Raw genomic sequence first — 14791 nt, forward strand, 5'->3', positions numbered from 1 at the left:
TATTTTTTTTATGTCATTTAAACTTCTGATGCAGTAAATTGTCTCCCAAAACTCTGTCAAACCCCAATCATACCGGGCTTCAGTACAATGAGAAAACGAAAACAGAGTGTACCCTAAAATCACGTTACCACAGACTCATTAATCATTGCATTGCTAGCAAATGTTCCAGATTTTAATATGTAGTTCAAAACACAGCTCCACATCCTTCTATACATAATATTTTCCAGAACTATTCATTTCTTAATAGTAACAAATCTATACATTAATTGATACAACAAGATAATGCATTTTTAAACAAGTTTTCAGACCATTAAGTGCTCTGGGTAAAAATACAAAGCATGTTTCAGAGGTACACCTTCTTGGAGAGAACAGTTGAAGGAGGAAGAGATGGTCCTGGCAGTGGTCAAAAGCCATCCCATAATCCAATGCAAAGTCAGTGGCAACCCTCTCCAAGTTCCATATGAGACAAGCGGGCACTGAGAATGACATCAGAGAAGGACAGAGTGTTGTCTGTGTCTCCCCAGATGTCCTGGCAAGAGACAGACTTTTCCTTATCGAAGGGAAAATCAGTCAGCAAATGTGTCCCAGTTGACAGCTCCAGATCACACCTTTTGAGCAGTGACAGGCCAGTGCCTAGAGGGACACCAAGAGGCCTCTCTGCAATGCTAGAACCAGAGGCACATTGCCTCATCATCCTAATTACAGAAACTAGAGGGTGAGAAAGGAAATGGGGTTCCACAGGCAAGGGGAGACCATGGTGTGGTACAAAGCACCTTAAATTTGAACTCAGAAGACCTGACTTCTATTCCTGGCTTTGCTATTCATAAACTGTGGGGCCTGGGCCCGTTATTTAGTCTGTCTGATCCTCTGTTGTGTGACTTATATACTTAGGAAGACAGCAACATCTGTCCAGTCTGCCATATGGATTTTGTAAGAATTCAGTGAGACTATGTATTTAGAAGCTCTTGGTAAATTATGAAGTCTTGTGAAAATGGAGATTTCTCATTTTAGGCAGGAGCACATCCTTTAAATTGTAGGCAATGGGTAGCCAGGGAAGGTTTTAGATCTTCACAGTAAGTCATTAAAAATGGTATTTTAGGAAGATGAGCCTTGCAGTGGAATAAGGAACTGACCATTGGTAGAGAAACTCGAGTCAGGAACACCATCTACTAAGTTGTAGTAGACTAGGTGTGACATAGCAGAACTTTTCTAAGGTAGTGGTGTTTGAAACACAGGTAGGGGATCTTTTTTGGGTGATGTTAAGCATAAGGGATAATAATATATTACAGATGAATGTTACAGGAGCTACCATTAGAACCAATCCTGCAGCCCTCCACTAACATCCTAAATTTAATTCCATGACTCTCCTGGACCTTCTCTTTCTCCTCTATCTCAAACTCAGACCTCTACTTGCTAATGCCAGACTCCCTTCTCAAAATGTTTTTCACTTCCTCACAGCTGCTGAGGAGGCTCTTTGCCCTCATGTGGACTACTGGTCCCTTAATCTCAGGTCCCTTCCCAGGCCATCTGACTTCCCCTGTTTTGGCAACCATGGACCACAGTCAGACATTTCAGCAACACCCTCACCAGCCTTCTACAGTCTTGCCTTATAGCACTCCACCTTCTCATGCCCCACCCCCCTCCAAATGGGGCTCACCCCACAGGCTGCTTTCACTGTTTCCCTGGGTTACATGGCAATACCAGCAAAAACCACTGAATAGTGCCACCTGGGTTGTGATCTCCAACTTCCAATGAATTCTTTCAGGATGAGGATGATGTCTGGTTCACTACTGTATCCACAGAAGCTAGCCCATGGCCTGGCATCTAGAACATCCTCAATGTATACTGTATGAGTGACATTGATGATATTTGGAAATCCTATAATCCATCTCTCCTATTACTTGGCTTTTCTTGGCTTCCACCTACCCCCTTGCTGCTCCTCTTTATCAGGTTCTATTTTTCTTCCTATCCCCAAAATCAAAGTATTTCCCAGGGTTCTAAACTCAGCTCCTTTATATTCCCCTTTTGTTCACTTTCCAATGGAGACTAATTGCCATCAACAAACACAGGAGAATATTGACATATTTTGATTATTCTCACTAGGATCCAAACTCAACACTCTTGCTAAGAGTCCCACAACTTGAATCCTGCTCCAGGAGGGTGAAGCTTCACAAAAAAAAAAAAAGACTCCAGTGAGAAGGAACAAAGGTCAGAGAGGAATTTGACCCTCCCAGTGGGGACAACTGAGCCTCAAGTGGGATTGACAGGGAAGCCTTTGCCACCAGACACAGTCACCAATGTGTCCTACATTAATGACAAAGAAGCCTCTTTTCTCAGGAATCATTACTTGCCTTTAAAAGTTCAGGTTCTCTGAGGCCTGAGGGCTTTACACCTTTAACGTCATTTAGTGCCCTTCCTCTAAGACAGCCTTTCACCTAAAAGAGAAAGGTTTGCTTCAGCACTTCATTACAAATGGGGAAAACTGACCCATTCCACTGAGACCCTAGTCCCAGATCTGTCCCTTTAGCCTACATGGCTTTCACTCTGACCAAGTGTCCAGACAAAGTTCAGCCTCTCGCTGGGCTCTGTATTTTGATTCCTCCCACCCATCACTGCCCAGGCACAACTCAAAGCCACAATTATAACCACAGGTTCCTCATGGCCCTATCTGGACAGAGCAGTTACATAAAATCAAATTTGTCTTTGCCCCAGTGGTTTTTCCTTTCTTTTCTCTGTTCTTGGGACCCTCATTCCTTGGCCACTGGGGCTCAAATCTCAGTCATCCTTGAGGCCTCTAGTGCTCGGTTTGGATCAAGCACGGGACATATGCAGTCTTCTCCCCATACTAGACTCAAGTTTCTTGAGGACAGAGATTTTTATCTTATTCTTTACAGTGAAAAAGGCAAAGATCCTTTTTCATGCTTGGTAATATATATTCCTGGCTTTTCTTGAAGTTATTCCCCCAGGAGGAAGATAAATCATTTATTGGACTATGCTGTGTGGTCTTATGAATACCTCTCAACTCATATAAAACTAACCTAAATAACAGAAGAAAACCATTTTCAATATGACCTTACCTACTTCACACAGAAGTCAGGTTGTGATTTTACAGAAAATGAGGTCCTTGTGGGCAATTAGTTATTTAAATATCTATAAATCTCCATGTTAAGAATGTTTCAATGTCCAGTAAAAAATCTACAGGTTTGGAAAAAGGGAAATCTTTAAAATAAAATTCTGCAGCAAGTGAATTTGAGAAGATGAGTGAAGATAGAGTAACCTGCCTGACATATGGCAAGAATCCCCCCACACATGTGCTTAGAAGATATTCCTATCCATCCTTCAGTTTTGAGGCAATCAGATAGCATCATGTAACTTTAGTAAGTTAGAAGAATGCCTTTGATGAAAATTCTTGGACCTGAGATCCATTGCTTGCATTTAAAATAAAATGGCCTCTAAGCTCCTGCTTTCAGGATCGTTAGACCCACACAAAGTTTTCTTTTATAGAAAATATATCTTCTTCCAGACTAAGTGAAAAGAGTAGAATATAAAATATTTCCACTACAAATACATCTATGTCCATCCACTGTTGTCTACACAGTGCTTTTCATCTATCCCTGAACTTCCAGGCTCCTATTCTATGAAAGCCCTTCCCTTTGTCACCACTCACTAGGGACTTCTACCCTGCTGACTCAAATGAGGACATCTTGTTGTAGAAATCTGAGTACCTCATGGTGGATCCATGCATCAGTCACTGAGGGACGCTGCCAACCTCCGTCACAGGAAGATTAAGACAACACATGTAAAGCTGCAAACATCGCCCTAACTAATTAGCAGTTTGGTTTCCATTATCGGGGCTGCAGAAGGACTGTGCCCAACATCACCAAGCTCTCTCCTGACATCACACATAGGAGGTTAGAGCCTTCCAGCTCCTAAGCCCCAACAGATCATCTCCAATGAGAGGGCTTGTCCTTTAGCCACTGTGAAGACCATGTGTTTTGAGTATAAAGCTCATTGGTTTATGAGGCCTCTTAATCTTCATCTGTAAATGATGACAGTAAGATATAAAACTTTTTAAAACTTGAATAATCACTAAGAAGAATTCATAAAACTAAGGAATCCTTCAATGCTATTAATGTACCAGTTACCTAGTAAGAAGTGGAAGAATCATTTGCCAAATGAAATATTTTTACACCCTCCCAGAATGAGCCTTGTAAGTGGGTCATTCAATTGTTCTGACACTATCACTCAGGTATTATCCTAATTGTCGGTGATTTTGAGGGTTTCTTTTTTCCTTATTTAATACTAGAGCAACATACCTATAAGAAGGTAAAATTGTCATATCACCTCAGTGTTTTAGGTAGGCTTGGTGTCTGCATCACCCTTGTAAGCCCTACCACATAATAGGAACCTTAGTTAAAGGATAACATATTAACCAGGAAACTATCAGCTGCACTGACCAAAGTCGATACACCAATCACTCATCTACATTCGAGCAATCTGATTATCCATAAGTAATAAAAGTGTCTCCATAGAAACCAAGTATACAGTGGAATTCATTTGCAGTAAAGGATCTTTAACAAAAAGACTTCAAGCCAAGATTTTGCTCTAACTTAGGTTTACACATCATCATTCACTGGTATCATTAGATATTACACCTTTGGGATTTCACAGTCTTGAAGATTACAAAAAGCTCTGCACATGGGGAGAGAAAAAAAAAAGGTTTGGAAGAAAAGATTTGCATATGTAGTTATAAAAATACCAAAGCAGATTCCATGCTAAGCTCTGCCAAAAAGAGAATAATTACCATTGCCCATCAGTATGCAGCCTTGAAATTATATTCTCTTCTCCCTGCAGAAGCAGTCATCAGATTATCCAAATGAGGTTATCCTGACTAAACTCAAATAGTTCTTATACGGAATAAGCACAATGCAATCAACAGACAAGCAGCGATTTCCCTCCCACACAGACTATAATCTTTTGTGAAATATATTTTTAATGAAGAATACATAGCCCTCCTCCATGTTTGGTTCTGCCCTCACACTCCTCCACATAAAAGCATACATACATTTTAAAGAGAAGGTGAAGAATTTTAGAGCTTCTAATAACATCCCCTACAACATATGCAAAAAGGAATGTTAGCATCTGAACTAACCCCCAAATGTATCTTTTTCATATAATGTCATTCTTATGAAAATAAAGCAAGTGACCAATGGCTCCTGGGGGACAGTAGGCTGAAATAAACATAAACAATGGATCTCACCAAAATTTTAATGACTTCTTTCTACTTAGATGCATTATGAAGGCTTAATTCATTCAACGACTAAAGACTCAAAACCCATGAAACTGAATTTTAATCTTTTGCAAATTTCAAATTATAAATTGCTTGTCGTGAGTCATACTCTTTATTCAAAAAGCAAGTTTTTGAAAGGAAAGTTTTTGTAGGTGAGGTTGATAGTGGCACTCATTTTTCTTTCTCCAATCATCTGAATTTTAACTGTTGAAAATTAAAACAATCTGACTGGATAGTTGGAAAGATTTTTACCATTAGTACAGCTAATTGGAAATGAGGCTATAAAAGTAATTACGTGTGCCCATGCCCACCCAATGGAATTGTAAGAGGCAAAAAAGAAACAAAAATCTCTCCACTAGGGCTTATTTGCCCCACATAGCACCTGTTTCAGGGTCCTAGGCTCTGGGATATATCTCTGAATTTGGTTCCTAGGAGGAAAGCCATTAAGAAATTAGTTACAGTGACAAGTAGCCTTGGTAATCTGTTACATCAAGGGGCTATGCCTTCATTCTGGGGGGAAAAAATAAAGGAATAAGACTTGCTAAAGCCAAATCAATCAATGTTGTTTTTCCATAAAGAAAGTCTTTTTAAAAGATCATAAAACCAATTTTGCCTAAATGCTTAAATGATGTAATTGCTTCACACTAAAAGGAATGTTTTAATTTTGTCTAATTGTCATTTAAAAGATAAAATCATTGCTGAAAAGATAGCCTGAAAACCCGGGCAAAGCAGAGTGGTTTGATTTACATGTGTACCTCGGGCCATCTGCATACAATCTGCTCTTCTTTAACTCAGCGAGAGGTCAAGAACTGTTTTTGCCAACAAAGCAACACCAGGGAAAGAGAGAGAGAGAGAGAGGAGATGAAAAGAGAAAGAGGCAGTAAAGGAGGAGATGGGAAGGAAGACAGGACTAGGAAAAAAGTTTAGGAGATGGGTTCGCGAATTGGGAAGCCAACGTAGCTGCTGACAGGCTGGTGAGATAGTTCAGGAGCCTCACTCGCACAGGTGTAAGAAAGACATGGGGAGAAAGAAGAAAATGAGAAAACATGTTTGTGAATGCAGTTATCATTCCTTTCCACACGGGTCCACCAGTGCCCGGCTCTACTCCCCAAAGCCCATCGATGTGAGGTGCAGGCTAACTTTCAGAGAATCACCTCCAAACAGATCCAGATGAAAGACAACACAGATTCCCACGGATCACTAGGAATGCTGGCACACCTCTCAATTCAAAGCCCCTATTTCTAAACAGGATCCTAACACTCCAGGGCTCTCGTGGATAAAATCTGGCGAGCTGATTTGAAAAACAAAAGCCCAGGTCATTAAAGAGAACTCAGTGCCTTCCCCGGCCAACCCCACCGAGTCCCTGGGTGCCTCCATGGCAAGGTTCTGACTGTCCGCTTTCTCAGGTTCCGGAAATGCACCTTTCCCCACACACAGCCTCGCAGGGCTAAGGAACCAGCTGAGCCAGAACTGCCGCTGCTCACAAAAGGAATTCCCCCTCCCTTCCCTCTTTCTCCCTCCCCTTTCTTCTCTTGTCCCTCCTCCCATCACCCGCTGGTGAATAATAGCACTCTGCTACCTGCCTGGATCAACACCGTGAGCCCCTGTCTTCAAGCATTCAGAGAATTTAACAGCCTGGAAATTCCTGTTGTCCGTTCGCTGAGGTCACAGATAAAGCTAAACAACAGCCGTGGTTCCCATCAATCATAAGTCACTCACTGATAGAATGTATGGTAGGAGACCTGATGTAAGCAAGTCACCAGAGAAAATACCCACTGATGACGCATATCCAGGCATAAAAATAGTTACAGGGCCCTCAAAGGGATTATTCAACAGCCTACATTTAGACTTTCTTACAAGAGACCTGAAGTCAACGTGCTGCAGTTTAACGGCTGGAGAGAGTTGAAGTTTTAAGCTTCCTCAACAGACATAACCACAAATAGCTGGTTTAAATAAGCGCCTGCAATAACAAGCTGTTTAGTAAATTTTAACACAATTTTATAAGCATTAAAAGGGACCGCCAACTATCTTACAAAATGCCACGTAATCTTCTCTTTTATTCATGTTCTCCCTCATATAACAATCCCTCTTTTTTAAAGCAAGCTCCCCAAACATGAATACTTAATTGGCCCAAAGAAAAATAACATCCATTGCTTTCCAAATAAATGTTAGGAAAATAACATAAATTGCAGTTCTGCATCTATATCCTTTTAAAACATGCTTTTAAGGAGAGCTGAGCTTAATTGCAAGTTTCACCAATGAAACTGACATTCTGCATACCGTATTTGCAATTATATTTTTTCCTACATTGGTTTGATCATTTAGACATAATTATCACATCGATCAGATACACCTACTATGGTATCTTACACATAGTAGGCATTATTACTGTTTGCCAAGTAAGTGAATGAATAAATGAGTCAATGAAATGTTATGTACAAATATTTTAATTGAGTGACAAGTAAGATGGTAACTAAGACTAAAATCCTGGGTTTTTTTTTTATTTTATGAGGAAACTAACTTTTTACATGTGTAACAATTTTAATAGTTTCAAGTCATCTGTTCTCTTTTTCCTCCCACTCAAACATATGCACAGTTACCCTGCATAGAAAGGCCTTTCACATAGTTTTCATATTAGAAAATGCTGGATTTTTGCACATTTTAATATTTGAATATATAAAACTGCTCACTTCCCGGGCTCCTTTAAACAAATGTTCTGACACAATGAACAATAAAGGCAACTCTCAATGACAGAACCCAAAATTCTGCCGCCGAACTTGCATACCCTAGTTGTTATTGTTAGTCTTAATTACTGTTCCTTTCCCAATAATGGACAGATTTGCATTGTTACCCAGTTAATTACTAGCTACAGAATATTTCTCTGTGATAGAATTTATCTCAGTGCTTATTGATATTAACTATCCCGCCCACAAAATTGGCAAACACCTATTAGCAACATTGCCATAACTTTTGACAAATATAAGGGCTTTATTCTAGAGGGTACTTTTCCAGCAACAGGAACTAGATGACATTTTTCTTCCTATACTGGTAGGTTCTACATCACTTTCCTCAAGTATGATAACACTGCTATAAATACAAGTGAAAATTATTTTTAGTACTAAGATTTCGCAAAGCGTTCACGTTTCTCTCCTGTGCATATGTGTCAACAGTATGTGGCCTAGTTTAAAGAATCTAAACGGAAATGTTCACTAGTGCCCTCTAGTTGAGCACTGCTAAGGCAATTTTGAAGAAACACATGTGTACCTGTAATCACCCACTCACAAATATTGCAAAAACCACCAACAGTTCAGCAATTAATTCCTCACATAAAATGTAGAATAATAAAACAAATTAAATCTAGGGTCTATTTTATTTCATAAAGTTTCAATATTCATTTTTGAAAATGCATAAAGAAAAAAATTTTAAAAACAGGAGAAAAATCAAACAGACAAGATAATGAGACATATTTGTGTTTGCTGAAGAAGAGAGAGTGCACTTAACTGACTCAGAGACCAAAAATCTTTCATGAATTATACAGAAGCTCATGTTTTTAAATAGCTCAAAAACTAGACAAGGCACCCAGAAATAATCAGATTTCACCGTGCATCATACATCTGACAGCCTTCAGTCATGGTGATCTATGCTGGTCAAGTCTGAATTCAGGATCCTCAAATAATTTTAAAACAAAGCCAATCTCCAAAGCAGCACTGTTTCAAACTGCACAGACATAACCTATCAATCCAGAGATCACAGATCGAGTTCCATAAGAAATTATTTCCATCAGCACTCCTGGTTTTAGTAATTCCACGCCTGTTCAAATTTACTATCAGCAGCACAACTGATTTTTTCTTATAGAAAATGGAACTTCCTTACCCTACAGTAGAGCCCATGCTATCATTACGATAAGTTAATTCTGTGACATTATTTTCTGCTGTAACAAAGAACTTAAACCACTGCTTGATATTAAGAAATGCCAAAAACCATGTCAAGGGGCACTTGCTAACTTTTATCTTTTTGAAATATCAAACAACACAATCAACTCGTCACTAAATTAAGACCAGATTATTTAATTATCTGGACAGAACTGGGGGTTGGGTTGGGAAGGATATGCTGAAGACAATGTAGCAAAAAAAAAATCTGCTTTTTCAACATTAGGCTCTCTAGAAGCTGTATTTATATCCACTCTCTATGTCACTCACAGAAAACCATGATAATAAATCTTTTTACATGCCGTGGCTCTATAAAAAAAATGGGAAAATGCATCCCTAGTTCACTATCCTGGGCCCAACCTAGGACAGACCCATCACATTCAGACTATAAGGTTAGTTCTCCCTTCCAGGCTCAGTATTATGGCAGGATTCTGTTTTATTTTTAATTTATTTAATCACATACTTAAAATGTCTCATTGTTTAACAGCAGACTTTTCCACTTAGCAGATATGATTGCTTTCTGGAGATTTTATGACCTGTGGTCAATTAAGCCATCATCTTCACCCTTTCCCATCATGCAACGCACCTACATGAGCACGTGTGAGCACACACACGCACATAACCTTTTCCTCACACCTAATCTCCTTTGATGAGGCCAAACTTTCACCAAACACCCGCGGTCAACACGTGAGAGTCATCTTTAACTTCTCCTTGCCCTCAGTTCTAATCACCACAGCTTGACAATTTTACCAAGTGACGCCTCTCTCCCTAGTCTGTCTTCTCTCTAACTCCACCACCATGACCTCAGTCTTAGCTTTCAACATTCCTTGCCCTAGGTAAATACAATAACTATCCTACAGTACCAAAAGTTGCCTTTCTAAAACATAAATCTGACTGTGGCACTCATCGGATTAAACCTTTCAATGGCTCCTGGTTGCTTCCCCTGAAGTCCTGCATCAGAGACCACCCTAGAGGATCATAATTATTCATTATGCATCGGAACCCTATTTGGTTTGGAGCTGCTTGATATCAGCAGCTGTGCTGTGCTGGGTGTTGCATGCATCTCCAGCTCCCAGCAGAGTGAGTGCCTGCACATTTACCGAATGGTAGGACAACGCTCCTGATGTAGTCCAACTGGACTACGTAGAGAGACAGCATGGCAGAACAATGGGTTCCACCCACAGCCATCTCAGGCAATTACATAACTTCTTTAAACCTTAGGTTCCCAATCTACAAAACATTGTCAGGATGAAATAGAATAATATACGTGACATGCCTCCGACAACAGCTGGTGCTCACGGAGAAGGTGCCCAGTAAATGGTAGCTATTACTACGTCTTAAGTAGAAATGTGTAACAGATAATTTCATTTCCAATGATCGAGTGTACATACACACATATATCAGACAGCAAAATTATCTGTTTCAGCGCTGCTGACTATACACAGACCTATAGATCTGTGCTGTCCGCTACCATGTGTGTAGCCAATAACCATACGTGGCTGGTGGGACTGAAGAACTGATTTTTTAATCTTAATGTAAATGTAAATAGCCCCATGAGATCGGGGGCTACCTTACTGGACAGTGAGGATTTACTGCCACTCTGACTTCAGTGGTTCCCCCTTTAGGTGCTGTCTCCTCTCCTTCCACTCAAATCAGTTTTTTGGTAAGGTTCAAGATCAATACTTCTCTTTCTGTTAAAAAAATCAGACCTAAAACAGTTCATCCTATCCAAAGAGATTTATCCCAAAGTATGAGAAGATCATATGACAGAGTTCCACAGAGAGTATTCGTGTTAAGTGAATGACTGTGTCAATGAAAGAAACGAATGAAGAGGGGCGCCTGGGTGGCTCAGTCTGCTAAGTGTCTGCCTTCGGCTCAGGTCGTGATCCCAGGGTCCTGGGATCGAGTCCCTGGTCGGGCTGCCTGCTGGGCGGGGAGTCTCCTCCCTCTGCCCTTCACCCCGCTCGTGCTCTCTCTCTCAAATAAATAAATAAATATTTAAATAAATAAGAAAAAAAAAAAGAAATGAATGAAGAATACAGTCTAGAGAATGGAACCCCCAACACAACCCAGAGAGAAAGATTACAGTGGCAAGTGCATAGGATTTGGGAGCCCAAGACCTTGCTTCAAATCCCAGCTCTGCCATTCACATTCCATGAGCTCTTGTGAAAATCTTTGGACCTCCAATCTGTCAAAGAGTGGTAACATTAATACAACTCACAAATATCTGTAATAATCATATGAGATAAATCAGACATATAAATATAGTGCAAATGGTATAACTGAGACAGTTGCAAAAATAACATTTAAATCTCTACCTTCTGTATTATTACAGTACATAACGTCCTATACATATGAGGTGCACCATACATACGTCTTGACAATTTGGGTAAACGTCTATAAGGAAAAACTAATAATTTTACAAGGATGATTACGTGCCCACTCATAAACTATAATAAAAGGATTCATTTTATTCATTGTGATCAATAACTACAATATACAATCTATCTGACACCAAAGTCAGATAATGTTGAAATTTGCTTTCGAATACTTGACCTGTCTCCTTTATTATACCATATGTGCTAGAGGGACAGGGTCTGTGGCCCTCAGCAATATTTGGTAATAATAGTTCCTTTACTTTCTGTGCTTTCACATTCTTAAAGTCATCTTCAGGACAACTCAAGATAGGCCAATAATTTTATTATTCCCATTTTTTGGAAAGGCAAAGAAATAATACGGTTAGTAGGTAAAACTATCAGGTTAGTAACTCCATGTTTAGAGTTCTTGCCATTATACTCCAGGGAATTTCATAGTGTTTCACATTTCCAAAAGAGAATCCAGATTTGCATCCATGTGCCCCCACAAGAAGAATTTTAACAAAATATTAGGTATCGCACCAGAACATACTATTATGAACTGTGACAATAAAAAAGGTACAGTTAAATGCTATTTTTATAAGTTTCTCAGCTAAACCATTTGCATGACTATTATGTGTGTATATATAATTTAATATTGGTTAATATTAATATATAGTTTAATAGTTTTAAAAAGTGTTTTTACCCGCACTCAGCAGATCCTTACAACACCTTACAAAAAAGGTTAAGTATCAGGTAGTATGATCTCCATTTATAGGTAAGGAAAGGGGCTTGGAGAGTCCTTGACTCTGGACCATGCCTTTGCAGTGTAATGGAGAGTAATGATGTGTGCACTTGGGCTGTGGGTCCACATGTACTGCAACTAGCTGAGTAACTTCAGGTAAGTCACCCAACCTCTCTGGACCTCACAGAATGTGAGTCTCTCACAGATCCACCTCGCTGTTAATAATGCTATCATTTCACAACTTGGCTACTTCAGAAACAGAGCTGAGATGAGGCTCCAGATGGTCTAAGTCCTGGCTGGTTCTCTATCCTCTCTCATACATCGTACTGCCTCCTCAGATATCTCACGGTTTTTTCACAGTTGAACAAACTGGACCTAATTAAGGAGTTCATTCCATTTGTTTGTTGGTTTATCTTTAGAGAGCATTAGGCCCTGCTTATTCTTTGATCACTTGGCTTATGTACAGCCAGCAAAAACATTGCCCTACAAGAAAGGCTAGCAAGACAGACATATGCAGGCATGAGGGGTCCCAAGGAAAAGGGTGTGTCCTCCTGTGACTCCCTCACTTCACGGCTACACTTTCACTTTGGGGATGGAAGATGCATGTTTGTTTTGGTAGCTTTTAATATCTTTTTCATTTTTTATTTTTCAAAGAAACAGTACAAAACCCAAGGTTGATAGGAAGACAGGTTCCAACATCCAGGCCCAGGGACAGGGTTACAATTACTTTAAAAGCAACTTAAGTGGCCCCACAAGAAGCTTTCTACCATGAGTGGAGGGCGAGTCCAGAACAAGTCATGGCTGATGGAGCTTAGCTAACGGTGGCACTCCGGGACCCACAACCACAGAGACCCCCTCTACTGGCACAGAGTAAGCTCTTCCTATGTCTCTGCTGAGGCAGGTGCCAGAGAAATAAGCAACCTGACCCCCTGAAGAGTCTTTGGAGCCTGGCAGTAACCTGAGCTGCTCTAGGTTATTTTTGCTGAGAGCTAGTGGTTCTTAAAGGGACTGTGTTCTAAGGGCACATATTCAGACACAGAATGCAAATCAATGAAAAGACCAACGTGATGTCCCTATCTTAATTAAATGTAGTTTATTGGAAGGATATAACAAATCAATGGGAAAATATGTGGGCAATATTTTAAAGGGATCAATCATCATATCCTGTGATAGAACATCATTGGTTTAAAAAAAATGGATATGCTGAATAACCCCAAACTCCACTGGTTTAAAATGCAACAAGAAAGCCGGCATTTCCCCAAGGCTCTGTCCTCAGTGCTGGACTGCCACTTAAGAAGGGACTGGGGATATTTGAAAGAATTAATAAGATTGATTAAACCCCTGGCCAGACTTATAAAAAAGAAAAGAGAAATGACCCAAATAAATAAAATCATGAATGAAAGAGGAGAGATCACAACCAACACCAAAGAAATACAAACAATTACAAGAACATATTATGAGCAACTGTATGCCAACATATGAGACAATCTGGACGAAATGGATCCATTCCTAGAGATGTATAAACTACCAAAACTGAACCAGGAAGAAATAGAAAATCTGAACAGACCCATAAGCACTAAGGAAATTGAAGCAGTAATCAAAACTCTCCCAACAAACAAGAGCCCAGGGCCAGATAGCTTCCCAGGGGAATTCTACCAAACATTTAAAGAAGAATTAATACCTATTCTTCTGAAACTGTTCCAAAAAATAGAAATAAAAGGAAAACTTCCAAACTCATTTTATGAGGCCAGCATTACCTTGATCCCAAAATTAGACAAAGACCCCATCAAAAAGGAGAATTACAGACCAATATTCCTGATGAACATGGATGCAAAAATTCTCACCAAAATACTAGCCAATAGGATCCAACAGTACATTAAAAGGATTATTCACCACGACCAAGTGGGATTTATTCCTGGGCTGCAAGGTTGGTTCAACATCCACAAATCAATCAATGTGATACAACACATTAATAAAAGAAAGAACAAGAACCACAGGACCCTCTCAATAGATGCAGAAAAAGCATTTGACAAAGTATAGCATCCTTTCTTGATTAAAACTCTTCAGAGTGTAGGGATAGAGAGTACCTACCTCAATATCATAAAAGCCATCTATGAAAAACCCATAGTGAATATCATCCTCAATGGGGAAAAACTGAGAGCTTTCCTCTAAGGTCAGGAACACGGCAGGGATGTCCACTATCACCACTGCTATTCAACATAGTACTAGATGTCCTAGCCTCAGCAATCAAACAACAAAAAGAAATAAAAGGTATCCGAATCAGCAAAGAAGAAGTCAAACTCTCACTCTTTGCAGATGATATGATACTTTATGTGGAAAACCCAAAAGACTCCACCCCAAAACTGCTAGAACCCATACAGGAATTCAGTAAAGTGGCAGGATATAAAATCAATCCACAGAAATCAGTGGCATTTCTATATACCAACAACAAGACAGAAGAAAGAGAAATTAA

General features: G+C 39.7%; 1 protein-coding gene across 6 annotated transcripts in view; it reads right to left on the reverse strand.

Annotated features, from left to right (window-relative positions):
* HIVEP2 (HIVEP zinc finger 2) overlaps positions 1-14791 on the reverse strand; it is a 198882-nt gene that overhangs the window by 125177 nt on the left and 58914 nt on the right. The window contains exon 1 of one of the 6 annotated variants that reach the window (XM_081827420.1): positions 6874-14750. The exons of the other annotated variants lie outside the window; for them this stretch is intronic. The gene's annotated coding sequence lies outside the window, so the exon portion shown is untranslated. Of the gene's footprint in view, positions 1-6873; positions 14751-14791 lie in introns of those variants that run through there. 6 annotated transcript variants of the gene reach the window in all.

Source organism: Leptonychotes weddellii, chromosome 8 (genome assembly GCF_054177405.1).
Source record: "Leptonychotes weddellii isolate Sample4059 chromosome 8, ASM5417740v2, whole genome shotgun sequence".
Classification (NCBI taxonomy): Eukaryota; Metazoa; Chordata; class Mammalia; order Carnivora; family Phocidae; genus Leptonychotes; species Leptonychotes weddellii.